The sequence below is a fragment of the Macrosteles quadrilineatus genome, unplaced genomic scaffold, assembly GCF_028750875.1.
Source record: "Macrosteles quadrilineatus isolate MER2022 unplaced genomic scaffold, UCM_ALF_1.0 Scaffold_8__2_contigs__length_117827958, whole genome shotgun sequence".
Classification (NCBI taxonomy): domain Eukaryota; kingdom Metazoa; phylum Arthropoda; class Insecta; order Hemiptera; family Cicadellidae; genus Macrosteles; species Macrosteles quadrilineatus.
Genome location: NW_026542601.1, coordinates 63511796 through 63535524, shown reverse-complemented (window position 1 = coordinate 63535524; position 23729 = coordinate 63511796). Strand labels below are relative to the sequence as shown.

General features: G+C 34.6%; 1 protein-coding gene across 2 annotated transcripts in view; it reads right to left on the bottom strand.

The window, feature by feature from the left end:
• LOC128999390 (protein winged eye-like) overlaps window positions 1-23729 on the bottom strand; it is a 146114-nt gene that overhangs the window by 102325 nt on the left and 20060 nt on the right. The window lies entirely within an intron of this gene.

The window sequence follows — 23729 nt, the reverse complement described above, 5'->3', positions numbered from 1 at the left end:
TAGGTAAGGTAAAACATGTAATTGCTACAGTGTTTAAAAACCAACTTAAGTTTGTTATACAGTACCTCAATACATAATGTACAAACAAGTGAAAACCCTCAAATTTGCAATTCTGTTTAGTTATTATAAGCATATATTCAAACTCAAACATACACTTAATCGAAGCAAATTTCATCTTCTTCCGTTTTACTACCTGATGTGTTGGACAGCGAGATGAGTTAGGATTAAAAGAGACAAAGACAAGACCACATTGTACAACGACAAACGACATCTTTATTAAAAGGCCAACAAGAGACAACTTCCGTTTTCTACATCACAATCCAAAGGCTTGTACAGTAAAGTTTCATTGAGGCCTAGGCCATAGATTAACCATATGTAATATATATATAAAGATACATCACTACCTAGGTAGCAATTGTAGCAATTATGAGCAAAACTAGAGATTCAAAGAAAATAGTAGTTCAACAAGGCGACTACGAAATTGTAAAGAAAGAGACAATGAAAAGTGAAGGCTTGATGGGTATGACGTAAGAGAAAGTCAATTGACGGATAATTGATGTATTGACTGTGGAAAATGGCTGAACTGACGTCATTGATGCATTACACTCATTGAACACTACTTTGTGCGGGTTGAATGAACAATTCACTTCCGTGTTCAACTACCTAAGCAAGTTTAATTATTGCATACTTTTTGTACGATTATGATAATATGATTGGGGTGGGACATAATATTGGGGACGTGTCAACGGTGTTTTAATTGATTTACGAGAATTTCACCCACAATCACTTATTAACCCATGTCAAATCCTTCGACGCAATGTTATGTATGTTAGATCATTTCTCACACACAAGGAAAATAATACTTTGGAGAAAGAGTTCAAACTCTCCATTGGGACATTTTGGTAATTAAAACCACAAAGTTTTTATGGGTCCTAAAATGTATGATGTTTTAATTGTCAACAATAATTAATGACTTTTTAAAATCGTCTAATGGATTACAAAAGAATCTTAAAAAGCATAAGGTACGGTAAAAAGCAATACTTTTCAAGGAACTGCACTTCTCTTAAAGTATATTTTAGGCTGAGAATGTATGATAAAGTTATTTTTCTATAAAACCTCATGAACTTTGTAAAATATATGCAATCAAACCGTCTTAACGTACGTCATAACGTCATTTCTATAAATACGTACATCATAATTTTGTTAACATAACTTGACAGGAATGATAACTTGTTAGACCCATGCAAATAAAATATGCCATTCCCACTATAGAAATTCGGAGACAAGGAACATCATAGGACTGTGCAATTAAGTTTAGTTAAAACTGAATAGTTATAATAAAAAAAAATTATTCGTCCTAAATGGGCAAAAGCCTAAATAAGAAATAGGTAGTGGTATGAAGCTTACTTACTTCAGTAAGTGCGGTTACTGATGCTCAAAGAGACTGAGTTGGTTCTTCATTGATCACTTTGAGACATTTACCATCAAGCGCTTTGACATTTTATAAGCCGTAATCTTATCAAAGCAAAGGCAGGTGAATGGCTCTGAATGTGAGTACCCGGCTATATAGAAGCACTCGCTCACTTGTAGAGTCTGATGCCGCATGATCAGGTCCATTGCAGACCTAGTGAGGTGAACTGGTAAGATAGGACGACTGATTCAACACGAATTTAACGATTTTGTCATTCCCTAATCAACCTACCCGAACGAGTACGCACTGGACCCGGACTCCATTGTCAAATAAGGTTGAAAGAACTGAGTGCATAATGGTAACTCTTCGGTTGCGTAAATCTATAGGAGTAACTCAGTTACAGTGCGAGATTATATTCTAATCATCTGCATGGTGCTAAATATTCTCTCCCCGACTGAACACGTGGTCCAGTACGTCCCTGGGATAAGTGGAGTGTTGTAAATGTCGTCCCCTCGCTCTATCTGACTAGGAGAGGTGAACCAAAGAGTATGGATAACGCTGCTGGCTGTAGGTTTGTCTTTTATTCTTGTCATTCAAATTAAGTTTTTGAGGATTTTGTAAACAGATATTCTGGACAAGTGATGAGAATTTCTGCTCAAACTATAAAGTTCACAATGTTTGTGATCTTATTTGTTTGTTTTCTACGAATAATCAGCACCCGGAAGGTTCACAATCAAATACTACAACTGGAATACCCTGGTTACTTTCTTGGACAACATTTTGACTTCTAACATAAACTTTAATATAAGCTTTTATAAAATTTTATACAAATGACAATTTTTGCTATTTTTCCTGAATAAAGTGTTTTGTTTTGATTGTTTTTTCTCAAAAATGGTTAGCAATCAAAACTGGCCTGTTATGGGAATACTCTACTGGTTTTAACTTCAAATCCTCGAGGTAGGGTTTGCATGTAAAACAGTTACGATAAAATACAGTCCCTATGAAACAACATGGCGTCACCCACATGTCACAATGGTACATGCACATTGTTGAATACATCAAATAACTGATTTGTACAGTTGAACTTCACCAACTTCAGCTCTGTAGTTGAAATTGAAGTACATAGAGCCGCGGGACACGCGACCGAACACAACGTTCTGCTTTTAGCAACAATTCCGTTTGTTCCGATCATAAATTCTTTCCTAGACTTCTTGCATCATCGTTGATATCCATGGAGAATGATAGTTTTCTTGGCTTTGGCAAATACAGTCTCCCTTGTCTGTGATTAGAGGTTAGTGTCTATTGTTACGTCCGTATGCTGTTTCAGATGCAATTAAATATATCAGTGCAGCGCAGAATTATGATTAGATAGAGTTATACCGTTGACTGTAAATCCTTAAGGACGGTTATACTTTCAACCAACGGTTAACGGTCAACGGTTATACTTTGTCCCATTCATTTTTAACCTTAAAAATAAATTACCTATTTTTAAGTAAGTTTACAGTATAAGGATTTCAAGATCCTTTGCACAATATCAACCAAACCACTGTGTATAGGTTATAATTACAGTATTACACATTTGCTTCATTCCTTTACTTTTCAAACCAACGATCAAACTTTGAGTCGTAGTTCAATAAAAATGTATTTTGTATTGTTCAGCAAGTACTGTGGTGGTATCAGCATAGTATCTGTTATCAGTACTGTTGATTGGTCTACAGTTTTAATAATTTTTTTACCTTGAAGATAAACATTTTGTTTAGTCGTAGTACTAGTATAACTTAGACTACCTATTTGACATGATTAAAGTATTATTTCCTTCTTGCGGTTCTTTCAAATAAGGATTACAGCATGACATTTGTTTGAGTCGTCAGCTTTCACAGCATATAGTAAAAATACTCCAATTCAGCACTATAATCCGCGACAACAAAATTCAACACAATTTATTTTAGGAGCGTTTACAGTTACATGCCAGCCATGTCAGTGTTTACATGTTGTAAGCCTACAGTGCGAGGTAGGCGTATCGGACTTATTGGCCCGCTGTTCTCCAATATTGATGGGTTGAGTTTGTCAGCCACGACACGCAAAATAACAAGTCTGGTCTGATCTGGTACAGTATACGACAAACGTGTATTGTACACGTGAAACAAGAACAACCCAGTACACGCTAACCCAGACAACGCAACAGCATTTATATGATCATTTTTGCGGTCACTTTTGAATCGTTGTCGATGCACGTCACTAAATTTAGGCTACGTTATAGCATAGATTAAAAGAAGTAGACAGAAGAAGTAGACAGTAGAAGTAGTATTGTCTAAACTCCTTTTATCTATGGTTATAGCCTAAGTAATTACTAGAGCAAACATTTTAAAATGCTATGAAAATACTATTGCTTGGATATTAAACGATAAAAATGTAAATAATGTGAATGTGTTATACAACAATATTCCTGATCACAATAATTTATTACTGTTCAGATATCACACTATATGCCTATAAATATAGCCTAAATATAGCCTATATGCTATATTTATTGATTACTAGTTGAAATAAACACGATTTATGAGCTACGGTACTTATAACGTGTTAAAATATTGTATTATACAACAATAGCTCTTTACACTATTAATTATTTTCTAACTAATTGATCACCAAGCTATTCAGAGTATTACCAGTGTGATTGTTTAACAAAATATGCCATTTGTGAAAAGATAGTGTTTTGGAATTATTTTATTTGTACTAAATTATATTTATTTCCAATTACTTCTTATGATGTCTGCATTGCGCCTTTGGATATTCACATTTCAACACGCTTTGTCTCAATCATGAACCATACCATAAATAAGTTAAAAATCGAGACAATCATTTAACACAATCATTCTTCACCCACCTCTCCGCCTTCCTCTTTAGATTATAAATCTCTCTCTCTCTCTCTCTCTTCTATCGCTCCTCAGTGATTTATTAGTTACAACCACTTCCTGGGTACATCAAACACGGCGCCGACCTGGGTAATTTGGTCCGCAGTCTATAATATGGGTTTGGCGGTGAAGACACATGTTTTGGGCGGTGGAACGGGTGATAAGAGTGCCAAATAGAAGCGCACATTACCTTCATTGAGATGACAATCAGAAACTTTCAATTTGTCATTTATCGTAGCTCATTAGTGAAGTGGTCTAAAAATTAAAAACTATGGTGTGCTGTTATGAAGCAAACCCTGATGGAAAATAGCGCTATCGTGATAATTCTTCATACATTTCATCATTTATTTATATGATATATTAATATTAACGATTGAAACTAACCGAGAAATACTCAAAGCACAGAAAAGAATAATTGAAGAAACAAAAAACACTTTATACCACTGATATGGTTTTTAGCTTTCGCAAGGATACACTAAAATAAGTTGCAACAAATAAATACATACATCAACATACTTTTCTATGTAATAGTTTTCATTGTTACATCCCTCTTCCCTACGATCTAGCGGAATGGCGAATGGTAACTAAAAAGGTAATTTAATAATTTCTTTCCCCTAGGGTTTGATTTATTTCTATAGGTCACTTTTAAAACATCCAGTAATGCTGATTAACTTTAATTTATTGCTAACTAGCCGTTGTTCATCTAAACTGTCTTAAAACAAACATAATCTTTGAATAAGAAAGTATTAAAGTAAAGTATTAAAGTAAAGATAACAAGGGTTTACACTATTCGTTTTGATTCTATTAAAATGTGCAGTTTTCACACGGTCCATCGTATTTTTATATTTTAATAATTTTAAGAACGTGAATCATCTATAGGCTATATTTGTTATTATTTGTTGTAATTCATTATCTATTGACTTTCATTATTTTTGTTATTGTATTTGTATAAAATGTCAACATGACTATGACCTAAGTGTTGAACCTAGTCGTTGGATAATTAAAATGAATTAAAAGGGTACTAATGTTTTCAATTGTTTATATAGTAGTAGCCCTAATCACAATAATACTTATTATTATATATATATATATATATTATAATTTCTAAAGTGCTTGTTCGGTGACCATCTGTTCCTTAATTATTTACCAATTTTCATAAATGAGGTGTCACTTTAACGTTTTTTTTTTTACCCACTACATCGGAAAATATACAAATCACTCATTTTTCTGGTTTTTTTTTCGTAAAAATTATCCATTATATAATTCTGCAAGCAATTTAGACTTGAAATGTTATTTATTTGCAAGTCACACCACCTGTGGAAGACCTGTTTTCGTTACATGTTAATCATTTGCGAAAATGCATCATTACATTGTTTATTACAGAAAAAGAATGTTTACAATGCGTAAGTAATGTTTATTATCTTTTGGGAATTTAGCCGACGTAAACAAACGAAGATTTGCCATTGTTTTGTTAACTTTTTCAATTTGCAACAAAAAAAAACTGTAAATACAACCAATGTAAATATTAACTTATAAATTGAAGGCATAACCTAAACACATCTATGCGTTTCAATTTTCCTAATTGTAATAAAGAAATATAAAATATCTGTGTTAAATAATAGAATAATTAGATTTTGTAGTGTAGCGAATAGAAACTGTATTCTATATAGTATATGAAATCAGACAAGAAGTCTTAAAGAACAACTCAAAAGTAGGTACAGAATGGATTCTTTTGGTTTTATATTGGTCGTTTACGACATATGGTCTTCATTTTGACATACCTACCGACCATTCTATGTATATTTAAGAATTCCATCTTAAAAAATCACTTCTTATCTTTTCTTTTAATGAATGGTTATGTTGTGTTGATTTTGTTACCGACAGGAAACTGTTTATATAAGTTTCGATTCCGTTCTTTACCAAGAGGCGTAGAACGCTCTGTTCTATCATAGAATAAACACCAGGTTCTATCCAACACAAAAAGGTAAAAGGTCAAATTTGGGATCAGTTAGCTATGTCCTGCACTACAAAATAATCAGAAGAAAGCGAAAAAACGATATTCAGTAAAAAATACCCTATTGTAAAATATGTCAAATTTTAAAAATCTTAACATGCATGCCTGATGCAGTACAGGGCTTTATAAACAACTACAGTTTTTTAATAAAAACACAGAATAATATGGAGACAGACAAGGTTTAGTTATATAGATCACGTTGTCGCAAGTGGATTATTGGAATAGTGATGTGATTAGATGTAAGTTGTAATTTTATTATAGAAGAAAAATGTTTGGCTAAGAATCTGAATCGATAAAAAAATCAAAAATTTCACAGTTATAAAGACTGTGTCAAACCTAAAACTTTAAACGTTGTGTTATATTATTATGTAAAAATATCTAAATAAAAACTAACTGTAGCCTACAATACACAATAAGGTATCTAAGTACTTATTTCTTTGTCCGTGGTTCTGCCGACATTGCTTAGTACATGACTAAAAACTAGGGGAGGAGGAAATATCCATTTGGCCCAACATCTCGGAGATTCTCGGCCAACAAAAACAGCCGTCCCCGCTAGACTGACTCTAAACTAGCGAAGTGAAGATATTACAGGTTATTTATGACAGATTGGTTACATTTTAACGTAGTAAACTACAATGAATTTCCTTAAAAATTACAAGATTAATAATACTTGGGTGCAAATTACAAATATATCACTAGCTTCACGCATTGATTTAATTTGTTTATTAGCTACCACGAACCTGTACGGTATGTAGCTTTTCTTATTCTAAGAGATTAGGCACAGTTATTAGCTACGTGTTTAGAGCAAGAATGTAAACAAGTTTCAATTTTTAAACACCGTAAGCCCTGTCGTCCAGTTTCTGTAATAAAGCCAGCAAACGTTTATTTTAACAATATTGGTTTAGGTGTATAATCCTTGTAATGTTACCTTATGCTATCCCATAATGCGTAGAGTTTTTAGTTTTAGTACAATAGTTGACGATTGGGTTAACAAAATAAGGTATTAAGTCACCGGTAGCGTGAAGGAACGTTTGGCCCAAACAAGCCGTCGATCCTGGGCCAACCAGAATCGCGACTTCCCCTGATCTGAGCGTTTGTTTTATTGCAGTTCTTTGAGCGGCTTAACTGTGTAAAAAACTATAATGTATACGCATTTTCAAAAAATATTGAAAACCTAACTATAGTTTTGTGTAGGCCCCTAACTACAGCATTAATAAAGAGAGTGTGTTCAAAACTATAATGTATACACATTTTCAAAAGATATTGAAAACCTATCTATTGTTTTGTGTAACTACAGCATTAATCAAGAGAGATTTCCACCGATTTGGGTTTGCCTCGTTTGGTTCATTTACTGTACCGTATAAAAAAAGGGTTGACAACTCAAAAGAATATCAAAACCTGCCAAACCTATGGCTCAAATTCCTCTAAAGCCGCATGAACGTAGACTAGTCCATTAAAAATTAATTAAAATTCTCCTATAGTTATTAGATTGTAAAGAAAGCATAAATAATGCCCAAAGTACGTACTATTTGCTTTACAATTATAGCACAATTTCCTGCTTAAATTCGCCAATCGCTTTGTAGCGTGAATGTACCAAAACAATATCAAGATCGCATTAACATTCAACGGTCAATGTTAATTGGAGGCAGAACTAATGTTAATAATGCGGCAAATGATGTTAATTTGCCAAGAAACAAGCAGCTCCTTGTAATAAGTACAGATATGTTAATGAGTGGTTGGTCGATGTAAGGATAAGTTATTACAACCGCTGGATAAAATCACTAATTGCAATTTGAATGCAAGACACAGTACGGTAATAAAGTTGGAAACTTTGTGATTATTTTACAAATCGAAGTCATTGTTTGTGAAATCTATTAGACTGGTCAAAACGTCTTTAAAATCTTTTGTAGAGAATTTGTCTTCACGAGTGGACTTAAAGGATTGAGAAAAAACGGATTGCACGTTTAGACTATTCTCAGGTATGTACCTTGTATATTCTGTTACAATCAAAGGCCTTGAAATTGTGTATAGTAATAATTATACAAGCCTCATTTTGGCATACATTACTAATTACTACGGATGAGTGGATGTTACCAACTCTTATACATTGTGCATTACTACGGTTCGAAAAGCAATTAAAAATATGTCAAACAACACTTTAAACATGTATTTACACTTACTGTTAACTCACAAGACAGTAAATACAGTAGGCCTACACATGCACAGTATTATAAATATTACATATATATATAATACTTTTAAAAAATCGCCATATAATACTTGGCGTTGAAACGCCAAGGTGTAATGCTAGCAGTTTAAGTTAATGACCTTAATAGCAAGAAATATTTGTTGGAAGTTTTAGTTTTTTTTTTAACCTACAACATTTCTACGAATTTAACGACACAGTAAATTTACACACACAAATACTAATTTCAGCATAGTAATCTAAAATTTAACAAAATAAAATTAAGATTTTATTTTGTAATAGATTTAATCAAGCTCCGTTAGTGGTTGATGGCTGGTGTAAAACGGATTATCATCAACTTGATCTCGGTTTATTATTTCAAATTGTCCTTACAAATATTGGACCACAAACAAACTGATTGTATGGTAAACATAAACAAGCAGATAGCATTTGAATGCAGCTTAACAAACCACAGTATAATAGGCCGAAAATTATTAGCTAAAATTATTTAGTAAAATAGAACATTTATCAATCCGGAAAATAGAAAAATGTTGGTTAATTACAGTACATGAAACAAAATGGGGTATAAATTAACCCATAAAATGTAAATATATTACACCCTAAACGTAAAAACTATAATATTTTTCCCGTTGCTCAAGAGAGCCATTGGGACGGCAATGTATGAGGATCATTTACATAGAATGAAGCCGCGGTTCGGCCAACGATAAATCGACGTCATCCACTAAAGGAGAGAAACGTCCATACTTGTGTAGGTAACTGATGTTATAGATCAGTTCTAACATTTACAACATGTAGTATAGCTTATAAATGATCTAAACTGAAATAAGTTGAAAAATATTAAAATCTTATGCAAACCACACAGGATACGGTATTTAAATGTTGCAAAAATTGCGGGTATTTTACAAATCAGTTGTTTCGATCTAGTTTACATTTTGATGTCTGTAGGGCGCTTTTCAACGTTTCGATTTATTACCCGACGAGTCGCTCATTATAGTTGGCTAAGAAGCTGTACGTGGGCCCAAAATTTAATTTTATAATACAACTAAGGTACAAATATTAACACAACGCCGTATTCTGGCATCCACAACCTAGACGTCACAATTTACAACATTTTGATTACACAAAATGGGATTGTAAATTGATTACAAAATGGGATGATGTTCACGTTTGGTTATAAGCCTGGCACTTTCAAGCTTTGGATTGTGACATAAAATTACTTGCACGGATAAAACTAGCGACCGAATTCACGAATGTTTTCCCCAAACGATAAATTTGTGTTGGCTTAAGCAAAACTATTTGTTTCAAAGAGACAAACTTGCAACTAAATCAACTAATACTTTCTCCTAAAGGACACATTAATTAAACCCCAAATTGTTTTACAATAAAAGTTGTCTAAATACGCTCATTGGCTACCAAGTGGTGCCCTTATGCAACTTATGCATACTACAAGTCTCTGTAGACCTTAAAAATCTAAACCACCTTATGCTATAGTCCTTAAATCTAAATTCATATCAAGTTCGGTAACAAGTCCTTGTATGTCCGTAAGGACGGCTACATTCATAACAATCTTGACAATTGTGTTAACTGCATTCTTCGTCAGCAATGCTGATATCCTTCAGCGTTCTCTCTATGTGCTGAAGTCATGTGGAACTGGTAATGTTCGAATCATGGGAACGCGATAGGAAAACTTATATAGTATCTCTACTCCAATGCTTACACTGAGGTGCAAAATAAGTAAATTTATCTCTGATAGTAAGGAAGCATACTTAAGAAAAAACTTAAAAAATTGAAACTTTTCTGAGAAGTATACACAGTTGTTCAAAATGGGCCTATAAATGGCCACAATAATGTTAATTCCCATGTTTTCCATCTTGAACAGTTTAATTCTTACACTGTACAAGATTTTACAAAAATACGTTGGTTTGAAAGTTTTAAAAATAAATTTGTTTTAGATCCAAATAATGTTTTTATTTTGTAAACAATATGTTTTTACTCTTAGTTAATACCAAGAATACTTTATGAAGACATTCAAATCACAAATTTATACTTCATGATATAGTCCCATAATTCCTTTTATCTATGGTCTCATAGAATGAAGAGTAGATTAGGTACTCTTGGTTCTGTGATGGTAGGTCTAGCTGGGTCTAGCAAACGCATGAAACAATAAAACCCCGTTTACACCGGAGTTTGGAACTTTTTGTTGGTAACACCTTGTAACAAAAATTAAATCGAAATTCCTTAAGCTGTCTGCCTCTGGAAGTAAAAAATATTAACTTGCACTTCAAGAATTTAAGGAAGTACGTTTGCTTGGATTCACTATCCCATTAAGTACCGAAAATGAAAAACTTTACTTACTTTAACCTCAACTATGTTATATGAATAATTTAGCTCGATTTACATACTAGGTCATCAGTTTCGCAACAAAGTGGGCAGCCGTTATCGACTGATAAGCCTCGACCCCGGCTGTGATAAGCGGAGGAAGTTGACATCCTATCATCTTATCACCGCTGGACGTCCTCATTAGGGCTTGCGAAATTATGAGAAATAACTGTTGCAAAGCGTAGTGTGAGTTTGTACTTTATGTTCTTGTAAAGATGATTAGTGACACAAGAGCCTCAGGCTACCAAAGTGAGGAAAAATTACGTATACAACGAACACCATAGAATATATCCTGAAAATAATATTTTCATCACTCTGTATTCGAAAATTGCCCATTTCCATACAGATGAGATCTTCGTAAATCGTCAATTTACACCAAAAACTAATAGCTAATAGTGATCAGCTGACTTTTCCTGACATACTACTTTCGCTACGCTATACAAACAATACTTTGCCTGACATCAACAAAGTTACAACTGGTTACAACTGACGTTTTTTTTTTAGTAGTTGATGTTAGGTTTGAGTTTTGAAGTTTGATGAAGTAGTTTTTTTCATCGTGATGAAAAGTATCGTTCAATAGGTCTACTCGTCACGAAAGTCCAGTAGCATAGATGAAGTAATAAATTATATTACTTCATCTATGCTAGTAGTTAAATATACTACTTCCCCTCTACAGTATATAGACCAAGTAGACCAAATAGACAAATAGACCAAGTAGACCAAGTGTAGGGTTTATAGACCAATCGTTTGACACTTTAATAGATAACCTGTTGAACTTTTAATACAATTTGATAGTTAAAGCACAGAAGTAATATGTTTTCTGTGGTTAAAGTGGTTAATGCTATTGTCAAGTTATTTATTTTTGTTTGTCATCTTCATTTAAAAATGTATCGTATTTGGTTAGTTAGTTACATCTTGATACGTCTGATACGTCTATAATAATTTATTATTTACAGTACTAGTTAATCTGGTATTTTTATTAGGCTTTGTTATAAAAACTCTAAACGACCCAGTATTTTAGTAAACAAACCATTCACAGGTTAATAGGCTAATAGTAAAATTGTTTAAGTGGAAAACTTCTGCGAAAAATATTTTTTTAAGCAGCACCTTTTTTGCGTTTACGTCTGGCATAAGCCTATGTAATACTGTAGATTGTATGACACTGTCGGGAAGTGGCACTGTAATAATCAATGCCTCTGATATATTCTTGTATGTTTTGTATGTTGTATGTTGTATGTATTGCATTACGAATACGTACTGTATTCGTACAGTACTTAAACTCGGTAATAAATCAAGGTATCGACTTGCACTAACTTTACCGACCTAACCATCAAATAGAGGATCCGTCGGTAAATTGTTATGATGTACAATCGACAAACATACCGCCAAATGTATGCCGGGCGCCTATACCTACTGTAGTAGGCGACCGGCGGACTCATCCAGTGTTGCCAAGTTTCTCCCGCGGTTGTTTTGACGGAGACTCGGCAACGCCGCGTCGTTCCCGCCGCCGCGGGTGATCGCGCTCAGTAATGTTATGTTATGTCAGTAATGTTAATGTTAAGATTACTGTTTTATTCCATTTTAAGCCTTTTATTTATCGTTAAAAAAATATAAAAGTATACTAAATATCAATGCTTTGCTCATGACTAGGTTAGATTATTATTAGCAACTTACTCAGACGTAAAATATTTTATTTTTTTATTGATTTTTTTCCTATTCTATCCATGACCAAAATTATGGCATTTTGAATTTAAATATATGAATTTTTATTTATTTAGACTATTATTAGGTATTGATTTATTACTGTAGCCTATTATTAATATTATAATTAAAAAAAAAATATCAAGTGATGATAAAAAAGTTCTTCAATTCTTAAACACCACACTTAATTTCTTCTTCCCATTGCCAACCCCTATGATAGTTTTTTTTTTCTTTTTTTTCACCTATGGTGTCCAGTAAAGGTATTTTCTTTCAAAAAATAATATTTGTCTCGCTAAAAGAAGCCTTTCCCCAAATTTGTCACAATACAGTGCTACGATTAGTACGATACTCTTGTCTAGACTGAGTATGTGATTTTAACACAACGACATTACCAATGAGGAACTCTCGAAAGGTTTTCTTCTAATTCACGTAAAATTGTTTTTGACAAAGAAAACCCAAAAAATGACTTCGAGCCTTAATTCCAACTAGGAAAAATTAAAACAATGGAGAAAAGTCAATGTACAATTTTAAAAATAAGATTAGACTATTCTAAAATTAAATAAAAGTTTAATATTATTTACTTAATTAAAACGATGGAGAAAATTCCATGTACAATTTTAAAACTGGGATTGTTAAACAAAATAAAGTTTCTTTAAAATTAAAGATATATCTTCTGTAAAGATATAGGTTGCTTTCATCTAGGCCTAATTACTTTGAGAACATTTCATTTACAGCGAGCACACATTCAAGTATCCAATTATAAAATAAGTTACAGTAAATATATAAGCGAAGTAAAATGACGTATTTTAAATGTACAGTACCTTTTTTAATCTGATTAGATCGGATTTCGAATTATTGCTTGGTTCATTAATAAAAAATAAAAATAATAAAACAGAAAGCATGGATAACAATATTGTTTATGAATTGAAGAGTGAACGTTACTATTATCCTCCAGCTATTTCTGTCTCTGTCTGTTCCCTCCCCCACGAGGGTTAGTCAGCTGTTCTCCCCATCAATCAATTCCCCCCTGTTCCTTCATCTACCCCTCCCCCCACACACTCATAACAACAACTGTCACAATTAGAAACGCATTCTGGGGACGAAAAACACCAAAACACATCTCCACTCAACCACACTATCGCAGCCTCTGCACATAACTTATGTTTTAGACAGACAAAATAGGGGGAATTAATTGAAAGCGTAAAATTAATAATCTCGTTGTGTGAGGACGACGACTTTTTGATCGTAATTGCACAACTAGGAAAATTGCAATGGTATACGTAAGTAGATAGATTACTCCGCCATAGATCACATTCGACTAATTAATGCGGAATAAACACAGAGTGAACTATCAGACAGATAACGTTTATCAGTAAAAAATGCCGCCGCTGGCGCCAAGTGATAAGTTATGATTCCAGGCTAGAAACCTTTCACAACAAATTGTTCATTTGCGCTTACAGTCAGTTGTTTTAATTAGAATAGTAATTCTGACTACGTGGGCGATTCATTGACTTTTGGAAACTAGTCGAACGATCAATTCAGAGTACGTTACTGCATACATTTATATATTTTCACCCTTAGTTTTTCTTACTGTGATTGATGATTACGTAAACAAGATAATAAGGTGAGTTGAAAAGTTGCAGAGTTCGAAAGAAAACAGCAATTCAGACCAGCGCACTCTGTCAGTGACAAAACTTAACTTCGTTAGTTTTTTTTATCTAAAACTAGCTACAACTTCACAGTGGAAATTAAAATGCCTAGTTTTTTTCGCATTCAAGTGCTGAACACACCAAAAGATGTTCGTGGACCTAATACATCTGTATATAACTACTTAAATCAAATCTAAACTCATAAAGAGTTAACTATATGCGCTACACCAGGGGGCGTGTTATGTAATTTAAATGTCACAGTCCACTTAAGCAAGAAACAATTTCTAAGAAAACCCCTGAAATCAGAGGTCAATCGTTCGTGTGCAACCGAATGGAGAAAAGTCTCTGGTCTCCTCCAGCAGATGACAAACTCATAACACGCACAAACCGAGCAGAACAAAGCACTCTTGGATTTTAATGGTTTTACAGTCCACCTGTAAAATTGCCTCCCTCACCAAGGGTGATTGCAAAAGCAAATTTCGCCGGCGAGATTTATTACAAGCCGCACGCAAAGTGGTCGCGGGCACCTGAAGCCGAATTTGAGCCCGACCTGTTCAGGATAACCGGTTCCGACGAGAAGGGTTCACGGCTCACACCGCTGAAAATACGATTTGAAGCGGCTTAGCGTCGAGAAAATCCGATAATACGTGATATTTATGTGTAACCAATAATTTCGAATTGTAGACCTACCTCCGCTGTGCTGTGCTTTGTTAACTTTCGAAGATAAATTCGCAAAGCTAAGAAAATTATAGTACAGTATCTTCAAATTAATTCACAACAAACAGAGTGTTATACTGATACTTTTTAATACTTGTAGGCTATATATCTAACTTTAATTATCAATAATTGTCTCTAAACGCTCTATAGTTAAGACTAGCTGTGTGCCCGTTCTACGCACGGGGATCTTATCATAGACAGTTAAAACCTTCTTATATAAAGCACAGCAGTTGGTTTGCATACTTTCAGATATGCTGACAAAACTATTCCTTCGCAAATACAGTAGGCTATCTGACAGTTTCAAGCCAAAACTAATGCTTCGCAATTAAATGTCACCCGGATCTTGTTGGTCCATATGTTATATCCAATGATTAAACTAAATAAACGGTATCAGCATTCTGACACATACTTTCTCCCATAAGTTTGTCAACAACCTTTATCATGTGTAAGCGGTGAGAGTAAATATATGGAAATGGGATTTGTACAATTTTGTTCAGAATTTAAAGGACTATAACATAATGGTTAAACGTATTTAAGGTACTACCTCAACCTCTTAATTTAACACTTTATTCGGGTTGACATTTTCATTATCAAGGCGCTCTTGTCCTTTCCGTGAAACATTGAGAAACAAGGACATTAATGCGTTACCATCATACATACACACAAAAATACCGAACTTAATTAGGGAATCTGCTACGCTTTAAGCATAAAAAGGTACATATAAAATTAGTACTTGAAATCTTTGTTAATGCCATAAAATTTGATCATAACAATTTATATTTGCTTGGACCGGAGATGACTCGAAATTCTGTCGAAATGCTATCAGAATCGGTTTGCTATATGAAATGAAGTACAGTAGGCCTACTATAGACGATTTAGATTGGTAATTTGTAATAAAAATTACCAAAATAGGCCACGAACTATTGATACATAAACAACGTTCAAAGTGTTTGAACAATTCATGATGGTTTGATGAATAAATGTTTTACTAAAATGCGTTATAGTTTTCTTAGCATAACATTTTGGAATCCAGACAGAAAAAGCAAAAATTATACAGTTAAGACATCAATTAAATTGAATAGGCCTACGCCTGTAATAAATAAGGTGCAACACCAACGATAACTAATTTGTAAATTACTGTGATGTGTAGGTACGTAAAAATGATTCTTGCTGCTACTAAAGGTTAAAAGGAAAAGAACCAGTACCGTACCAAAAACCAACGTTTACAGTTAAGAACTGTAGTACAGCCGACCAATTATATGCGTTAATCAAGGTTAATTGATCTCTTGGTTTTGGATTTTCTCGTAAAAAGTTATCGGCAATCAAAATTATTTCCCATTAATTGCTTTATTTGTAAACAACTCTTAATGTAAACTTATCGGTGTCAGTTTGAAAAAAAAACCTTATACAACATAACTTTCTGTTATTTAATAGATTACGTATTCTCTAAACAATGGTTGCTGGTATATATATTAACATTATAAGGAAATGACAAAAATCACACAACGTTGGGTTTTTGGACGTTTATAATTTTATTTCTTAAGTACCTAGGAAGGCCGTGTATTCTAAGGAAAAGTACCGGTATCAAGGATTGTTGTCGAAAGGGTTGTTATAAATAATTGGGTAAGCATACGTACCACACGTACCCAAGAGAAGGGCTATGGGCCTATTGGCTGTATGGACCAGCGATTGCATCACACGGTGAGTAGGAACTATTGACTTTATATAGTCAATGGTAGGAACAGAAAGTGACACATTGGAAAATCGAGTTCAGCATCATCCGTAAACCTCTTTTACAATCACCCACTGCAGTTGTAATTTTTTGCTTTACACTTTACACAACCGCCATTGAAGAGCCGTCAATGAGTGGAACATTGTTTCTAAGCTATTGGCGACGGTCATTAGTAAATTTAAGTTTCCCAGCCGTATACAACACTGATTCAATCTTGATTCAATGTCTTCTTTCTGGTTATCAAAACTCCAAAACAATTTTATACACATACTGTATTTCTGGTTACTGACCTGGATGATGCCTAGTTATTTAATTTACGGTTACACTATATTATTCCACTTGCGATTAATTAAATCCTTTATGTAATAAAAACGTTTTTAATCTCACTTGGATGGGATTTGCCTTCAAAACGTGATCGGAAATGGTTGTGGTGTTTGTAAACAACATTTGTAAACATTTCAGTGACAGCTAGAAAAAATAATCTTGATCCGAACAGCTGTTCGTTGTTTCATAGATGATTATGTTATACAAATTGGAAGAAAACTTGACAAAAATCGCACAAAACTGCATTTTTGAACGGCCGTAATTTTAATTACAAAGTAGTGAGACCATATTTTAATGGCTAAAGACACTCTTGCCAATCCAGTGAATACATTAAAATGACTTGGGTCTTGATAGGTACTCTCGTTTTCCAGGAGAAGATTGCGTAAAATGCCATCTTGAGTGTGTCAGACAGACAGACAGACAGACAGAAATTTAGATGAGACTTGTTTCGGCTTCTTTAATGTATAAAACGTAAAAATAGCCTAAAAATGTATGATTCTGAGCAATGTACAGACAAAACTCTAATTTTATTTATATAGATATTATTAGATCAACTCTGCTTTGAATGTTTTCATAACACCATATGCTCAGTTGCTTGTAATTCTATTCACTTAAAAATATCATCATGTAGTTTCTTCACCCTAATAATCGTTAAGGGAGGCAAATCATGCGGAACCCAGCATAATCACCCGGGCAAATGCGTTTTGCGAAGTTGGGAAGGCGCCAAAACATACACATCACTGGCTTATTTATCAAATATAGGCTTGTGTGTCCAACAAATGGCGCAATCGGGTTTATCGATCAAACTAACATTGATTAATTTAAATGGGACTTACAAAAATACATTTTCGACATTTTTTATGTTTTATCTATTTTTTTATTATGTCAACAAATTTGTGTAGAACTAAACTTGTAATATTGGTGTATCAACGACCACTACTCATCGTAACATGAAGTGAAATATGTATTTCTTTAATTCGGAAAACGTTACTAATATTAATGTATATATCGAACTACTAAATATCACAACTACTCTACATTGTAAGCTGATACGTAGCCCAAATACTAACCAGAGGTAGCTTACAGAAGTAAAGCGCCGGTTGCGCGCGTGAGCCAAACACACAAAGTCACGTTGGTAGTCAAAAATACAAGTTTTGATGTAGATATGCATATATATACATGGGCTGATCGATAACCGTTAAGTAGTAAACAAGATATGACTATAGGTTGTAGAAATCTACAGACATTTCCCTGTAGAACTACGTTTACGCCTTTGTCATATTTCACGGGACTGTCTCAAATTCACCGATTTAAAATATCTTTTACAGTGGTCTAAGCTAACTACTCTAATCTGCACATGTTGTTCAGATGTCCGGGGCACCTTACATAATAAAAACATAGATTGATAAAATACAAATACGTCCTCTAATACGCCATACAGTAAGCCACGCCAAGGCACAAACGTATATACATCCACAGCGCGCAACACGGGGCGCTAGCCACCTCTGATTATCAAGAGACTCGACTTACCCATTTCCGAAAACTTCCAGTGGGACAGGTCTCGGGTACGTCGTCCGGACAAATCTAACATTTCCAACAGAGATATACCATCGCCTGTAAACGATAAACTCTCAGTCAATCAATAGGTCCGGGTGTAGTGCAAGTAGTATATAAAACTCTAATAAAATTGTGAACAACCTTTACCATGCAACAGGCCTACAAAATCCAGAGATATTCACAAATACAGTTTGTAAAAACTACGTCTCTAATAAACAGAAACAACTATCCCTGAATTTTTGTTGGCAAAAATTGTATGCGATAACGGATAGCTTACGAAAGTGGAATAAAAAATATGATTCTTCGGCCAAAAAACCATCTACAGTATATAATTAATCATCACTGCTTGTTTTAGACGATTTGTCTTCGTCAAAGATCGCAAAGGCCATTCCAGAGACCTGTAGACGAGATTCCCGGCAAAACGCCGACGTAAGAAGCAATAAAAAAAGGAAATTTTTTTACTGTAAGCGGGGGCCAGACTTGGAACCCTGACGTAGAAGACAATACGTATCTAAGCGTAACTCCACGCTAAGGGAGTTTTAAAGTAAATTCTTTAAGTTATACTTGTTCAAATATAGGCCTACTTTAGATTGTTGAAACACAATAAATTTTAAAAATCCGTTTCAAATAGAAGAAGCAGTCTCCACGTATGTTTACGTTTGTGTGAACTAAAGTGATTCAACATCTCATGCTAAAATTGAAAACTGAGGAAATAATATTAAAACAACTTTGAACACACAAAAACATTTTTAAGGAACCACACGCTACTACTAGACTAAAGCTCCTAGTTCGCACAATGAATATCACAACGAAACGAAGCAATTAAAATTCCGGCTAATTGTCTAACATTGAATAAAACCAGAAATGTTTATTGGTCTTCAGTTTCATAGTTTAAATTTTCTCCTGTCCATTGTTTCCTAATTAATACATTGCTTGTACGTCACAAAAGGGTATTGAAGTGCTATTGTCCTTGCCCCCTATGCTACATGGGGATCTGAATAGCACTGGCAAGGGTGGGGATGCACCTGCATATATAATGACACCTCATTAAGCATAGCCGGTGTCTAGATTATGTGCATAAGCAACAGGTTTCCAATCACCTGTTTCCTCCAGTTTTACTTCTTCCCACTTCCTCAAACAGTTACAGGTCATTCAAATAATTGTTCCGATTATATCAGGAGTTTCCTTTCGTCCATTCATTTCCACAAAAAAGTCCTCAAAAATATTTAAAAATATATCTTGATGAATACATAACATATTGATTGAATGTTATCAGTTTGCGATCAAATATAGCCAAGCTAAACGGTAAAATCGGTAGAAATACATTGTGCCCTGACTGTATTAGGGGCAGTAAATACTGTATTGCCAACCGCAAAAAGAATCGATCACTTATTACGTACTTATTAACTTGCATTTACTACTTATTTTTAAAATTACTATGGAAACATCTTATTGGCCTAATCTAAAAATAAGAATATATGAAGAATGTGCCGGAATTACAAAAGGAATTCAAGCAACCCCATGAAAGGTGATACAAACAACATTACGCCAGGCGAAATGAATTATCACACATCAGTTGTTTTTATCAGTTTACTTTGAAATATAGCTAAGCTCAACGGTAAAAACAATAGAATAACATAAAATAGCGTCATCTGTCTCAGTAGTAGTATACTACATAAACTGATTTGTCAAATCTACAGAGAATTAATTTTACTTTTAATTAGTTTTAGTTAAATTTTAGTTTTAGGCGTATAATTTTGTACATACTGTACTGTACGCCTAAAACTGACTTTGTGAAATAAATTTAGAAAACCAATAATAGATCTAAACCCAAAACACGAATATCCAACGAAGCATCCAGTCGGTTAAAACAATATAACATCTTGATTAAACCCATAACATTTTTATAGGGCTATAAACAATTAATTAGGCTTTGCCTCCAGGATTGATTTAAGACAATATAAAATAGGTTTACGTACCTTACGTCGTCGATCCTAGTTATAGTTTTTCAGGCGACTAGTCTCGGAACTGACGTTTCATTTTCAATCCTTGTCGTCTATTAAATTATTTGAACATGAATTTCAGCAGGCATCGTCAAAATACACAAATATAACATTTAACACACGCGGATACATTAGACAATTACATTACATTACAATACAATACACAATGTATCTGTGTGTGTTAAATGTTTTATTTGTGTATTTTGACGACGACATCATGTCAAATAATTTTAGACGACAAGGCTTGAAAATGAAACGTCAGTTTCGAAACTAGTCGCCTGAAAAACTATAACTAGGATTGACGACGTTAGGTACGTAAACCGTTTTTATATTGCTATAAACAACATTACAGCCGAAAAACTATTTCGACTTTTTACAGCTTTGCCGCCTCCAGCTATTTCATTTCGGGGGAAAAATCTTAGAAACTATCCGTCAGAAAACTAGTTGGAATTCTAAACCGTCGGAACCCGTTTTAACACAATGCAGGCGGAATTGCAGAGTCGGCGAGAGAGATGGGGGAGAGAGAGAGAAAGGAATGTTACCCCGATAACTTCCCTCCCCTATTGGATTTCCACCCTTTCCCTCTCAGCGCACAATTCCCGCGCTCCCGGTTCATTTTTCATTCTATAGAAGTTCCGACGAAAAGGTACTGTGCAGGGATTTAAAAAGAATGTTTTAATATGAGTTGTTTAAAATGAAATTATTACGGAAAATGCAAAAAAGTGAGATCCAAGGAGTAGTTTATAACCAAAAGAAGCAAGTATTGTACTCTATGTAATACGGTCGAGAAAGAACCTATATTCTGAACTAAGACGATCGGAAATTGTATGGTCACATTAGGTTAAGTCGACGATATAAACAACTCAGTTAGTAGTTCTTTACATCGCTGGGTAGAGTGAGTATACGCATTTATTATCTGATTTGTCCTGTGAATTAGAAGGATGATTACGTTATCAATTTAAGTTTTTTGACCTTTTGGAATTAATCTTGGGAGAGTTTATATACAGGGTATTTTTAAAATCGACGTAAAATTGAGCGTGGACAACGCAATGCTCTGGAATTGAAATCAATACACACTCTGTCCTATCATCAGCCGTTTGTTCAAACACTTATGTATGACAGTACAACTAAACAATAAACCATCATAACCTTGCGACTGAAGACATCGAAAATAGTTATATAACAACGAAAATGGAATAAACACCCAAGCACCCAGCCCAAGCTATGCACAGAGAAACATAAACAATACCGTTCACAACGTAGTTATACACAGAATGAGGAATTTTCCTGTCTCCACTCAAGGTTCCAATTGTATCTTTCAATCAGTATGTGAAACATCCATAAGAATACCATTGGAGGCATACTTCAATAGTGAAATCAATCAATGGATCTGCAAAATACCGATCTTCACATACACATCTATTCCGGGGCGAAAACTTTCCAAGATCAAAAGGAAGCAGTAAAACAGAGTTTCAACAGTCGACACTTCAAAGGTTGCTGTATGGAGTCATCAAATAGCGCAGTGTGTGTGTTATACGTTATACGTCAGCACATAACTGTCCGAGCTGAGCCCACTGACGCAGACTTCAGGGAACTGCAAACGAGAAGCAGCCAGCAGCACAGTACAGTAGTCAGCAGGCAGCTCCTGGGCGTCGCCAGGACTGTGACTCATGGTACACCCGAGACTACCGCCTGAGGTCACCAGGAAGTCGAGGGGTGCAGGCGATGTGATCCGTGTGTGGGTGAGAAAATTATAGCGGGATTGAGAATCGCAAGAGGAAATATATTTGGGTTTGGATATAGGCCTCTACAATCTACATAAAGCACAATTTAACTGCATTATTGAAAGTGATCGAGAGCTAATAATTAATTTTCGACCAAATACACACAGTGATAAATTTATGGTGGATTTGTATAAAAGCAACGACCAAGGTTCGCTCGAACCGTGGTTGAAAAAATTGTTGTTGACTTTGAAACGTACACATTCGTTTCACAAAGGAAGAATATTTGGTTGTATAGCCTACACAGTGGATGTTATGTAAATTATGAGGAGGGGTTTCATAGAAGGTGCCAAGGTTTGCTAAAATAAAGCAGGAATTAAATAAGTACATATTGTTGACTTCGAAACGGTTCTTCAAACAATTTGTTCAGTGAATTTATCGAAACATGAATATTTCGGAGATCCCGGGAGCTAATAATTTTTAGAGCTAATAAGTTGTACACAGTGTTACATTTATGAAAAGGATTGGGTAGGCATTGCTAAAATCTAGGTCTGTGCGACGTAGGAAATTAGTGAAAAAAAAACCAACGCAAAATGAAAACGCAAATTAATATTGAGAGGGTCCATACGAATCAGGAACAAAGCTATCATCTCACTTTATTCTTACTACCTGCCAACCAAAACAAACAACTATCAGTAAAATCTTAACTATCCGATTGCACTCCGACTGCACGACGAAGATCATAGCTACGATATATACTTAATAAAACATAGTCTATGAATTGTAGACTTTTAACAGTCCTGAAATAAAGGATTTGGACGTTTCCCTCGTCTTTAACAGCAAAGAATAACAAAGGGTACAATTTTAACTAATTTCGCCCAAAACACACATTATCTTATACATCTAATAACTGGGTCGCCGGAATGGTCGCCCCCGGAAACATCACCCCCCAGGCTAAACGTGACGTCACGAAACCAGACAACCAGCTGGTATAAAATCTATGTCCGCGACCGGAATCGTTCCCCCCAAGGGCTTGACAAGTAATTTATCAAAATCTAGTTGATATGAACTAATTATGTTATTAATTTTAATTCAAACAAGTAGAAACGGAAAGGTCTTCCCCGGCAAGGCATCCCCTATGTACACCCCGGAATCGTCCCCCCCTGAAACGCTACCCCTAGTAGGGCTGGGCTGCTCGGCAGCCTACCTGCTGCCCGTCCTCCTCAGTCCATTGTTCTGAGGGTCGGCCGCTCGTTCATTATTATTGTCGCTTGGACAACAGCTTTTCCACAGAAGAAAATTGCAGACGCTGTGGTGGAATATCAATCAGTAGATTTAGATGTGTATAAACTTCTAAGACAACTAAATAATGCGAGCAAAGATTGACTTTAAAAAATGAT